At 39.0% G+C, this 2,960-nt stretch overlaps 1 long non-coding RNA gene across 1 annotated transcript; it reads left to right on the top strand.

Moving 5' to 3' along the window:
- Positions 1–1,928: 1,928 nt before the first annotated feature.
- Positions 1,929–2,960, top strand: LOC121174955 (uncharacterized). Its single transcript, XR_005891750.1, has 2 exons — positions 1,929–2,747; positions 2,928–2,960. It is a non-coding gene; the product is annotated as an uncharacterized lncRNA (long non-coding RNA).

The raw sequence follows: 2,960 nt of genomic DNA on the forward strand, positions 1-2,960 counted from the left end.
GGAGAGCAGAAGCCTGCAAGCCTGAAAAGCTGAACTTCACGTGAATGGCTGTCTCGCCAGCACCATGGGCGAGTCCCACGTGACCGTACCTGGGTGTGTCGCCGTTCCCATTGGCGACACCCTCCTCTCTCCATCCTACGTGGCCTATATTGCCACTGGTAGTGACAATACACCCCTCTCTCCAGCTTTGTCGCCACTGGCAATGGCGGGTTCAGCCATGCCGCCAGTGGCAATGGCGGTTTCCTCCACAAAACAAACCCCCTCCATTATTTTTTTTGGAACAGACCCCATCCCGTAAATAGTTTGTAAAATGAGCCCCCTTACGTAAATTTGCCACTAAATCACTATTCACTACAAACCCTTCCCTTCTCTCTCTTTCCTCATCCTCTCCTCCATTTCATCTATACCAAATTGAGGGTTAGAGTCTCTATTGAAGGCTCCAAACATTTCACCCATCACATTAGTTATACCTTGTTACATTGGGTACTTTAAGAAGACAATAAGATAATTCCAATTGTTGATTCATCCTAAAGTAGTAGGTATCTTATACTTCCCAACATTGTGAACCAAGATGTGAATGCAAGCAGCCACCAATCCACCTAGGGTTGGTAATGGGAATAAGATGGACACAAGTAGTAATTCCTCGTCACTTGCCTTGTTAGATGAAAATCCACCTCATACAAGTGTAAGCATTCGTCAAGCAAGTATATTGGATTTATTTTCATGAATATTTGTAAAAGTAAAATTTTAAAAATAAAAATAGCATAAAACAAAAAAAATTGAAATATATATTTATATAACAATAACTAATTTTGAAAACATATTTATATTTAAAATAAATTAGATTGAATTAATTTATATATAATTAAGGAATTTTAAATTGCGAGAATTTGCATATACGAGTACTTTTTTATCCACATCTGTTTTGTTAATAAGTAAGAGACAAAAATTCATTTATTTTATTCACAAGTATTCGTCAAGCCATGCAAATCTAATCCATGCCAAACTTTATTCTTAGGTATTTGGTAAGTACGAATTTCTTTTGTCGTCTCCTACCTACCAAAATGTGTTGCCTTTCGCTCAACGAAAAGGCTTCTTGCGGAGAGAAATAGGTATAAAGGTTGGGTGTGCCTAAGTGAAATATTAGCTAAGCAAGATACTATCTCGTTGAGCGAAAGTGAGTTCACTAAGCAAGACCCTCTATCGTTGGGCAAAAACTAGATAGTGAGCGAGGAAGAATCTCTATAATGAATTTGCTAAGCAAGAGTTTCTTTCATTGAGCTAAAATTGAACAAAAAGCAAGGGTGAGTCCTTGGAGTTGATTCACTTAACAAGCATTTTGCTTCGCTTAGCAAAAATTTGATAGAGAGTAGGGTAGATCCTTGGAGCTTATGCTGCTTAGCAAGATACATTCTTGTTGAGCGAGAAGTGAAAGAATCATTCAGTGAGACCATTCTCGTTAAGTGAAAATGTGATGCAATGCAGGAAAAAAATGCTTATTCCTAGGAATTCTATGCTATTAATCTGAACTTGGACATGTTATTGGCTTTATAACACATGTGATGCATATGATATGAGATTGTACTTATGTGTCATGGGATAAATGATATGAAATGATTGTTTTCATATGAGGAGGAATGTAGCCTAAGAAAGGTAAAATCTAGTTGTGAAATGTCCGATGGGAACATGAGCATTATGTACATAAAACCATATGCATCATAACATCGTGTCTTGTGATGAAGGAAAGTATGTAGGAATTTGGCTTGTAGAGACCAATAAAGGTTATTCCAAATCATTCACAAATTATTCCAAATTGAACAAATAAACTATATCAAATACTACCTGGTAGATAAAGCTCAAATAATTCAGTTTTATATATTTTCACTCTAGTTGTTTGGCCATCCACTAGTAGCTCAACTCAGCCTCTTTCAAAATATCCAACTTAGCAAGACAGTAGCTGTTTTAGTGACACCTAATTTTGGGATAAAAATGATTAATTGGACCACTTAACACAGGAAAAAACGTTATTTCTGACAGAATATTTTTCTCAAGAAATATTTAAATTACCGATGGAATTTACATAGAGCCGATTTTTCTGTCGAAAAGTTGAAATTTTCAAAGGATTTGTCGATAAATAAAAATTTCCCAAATCAAATAGAACCCAAGCCTAGTCGTCTCAGTACTCTTGTTTCGCGTAAACCTGTTCTCAGTCACTCGCTCAATCGGATTTCACTCACTCCTTCTCAGTCCGTGACTCACTCCGTCATCACGCCGACGTTGCCGTTGGGGCCAAGCCTCCATCTCGGCCACAACGTCCTCTGACCCACATTTGCGTGTCCTCTGTCGAGCCCACATACAAGTAAGGATTTGTATCTTATCCTTTGGCTTTTGGGTGTTGTGTTGTGCTGCACAGAAACTACACTCCACTTCTCTCTTTGCCGTTGATCTCACGCGCTGCCGCACATGGTCGAATCCCACAGAACCCGACCGTACCGCCGGCAGCCTAGTCGCCTGTAGAGTCGCGCCTCGTCATCGCTCCAGATAAACCATGTCGTCAAGTGAAACGTTACGATCCTGCTCTTGTCCCTATTGGTCTCGTCGCCCCCTCCGCCGCCGTAGAAGGACGAGCCGCCGCAGACGCAGCAACAACGCCCGCCAGAAAAAGTTATCTTCAAAAAGTGGCAACACCCGACTGCACCGTTTTGCTACGAACTACCTTCGCTGGTTCCTCATCGTAAATAATAAGAGTAAGACCCAGTATTTTCTTAACTATTTTTTTCTTTTCTTTATTTGTGGCTTTAATTACCGAATAGAAGTGAAAGTTTGTAACCCTTATTATTATTATTATTCAATTTTTGTAATCGCTTTTTGACCATATAAGATGGTTTAATTCGTGTGTGTTTCTGAGTCACTGATTCCTTTTGCAGGGATTTTGATTCAATTCAACATTTTATTTCTTA

This window comes from Glycine max, chromosome 5, assembly GCF_000004515.6.
Source record: "Glycine max cultivar Williams 82 chromosome 5, Glycine_max_v4.0, whole genome shotgun sequence".
Lineage (NCBI taxonomy): Eukaryota > Viridiplantae > Streptophyta > Magnoliopsida > Fabales > Fabaceae > Glycine > Glycine max.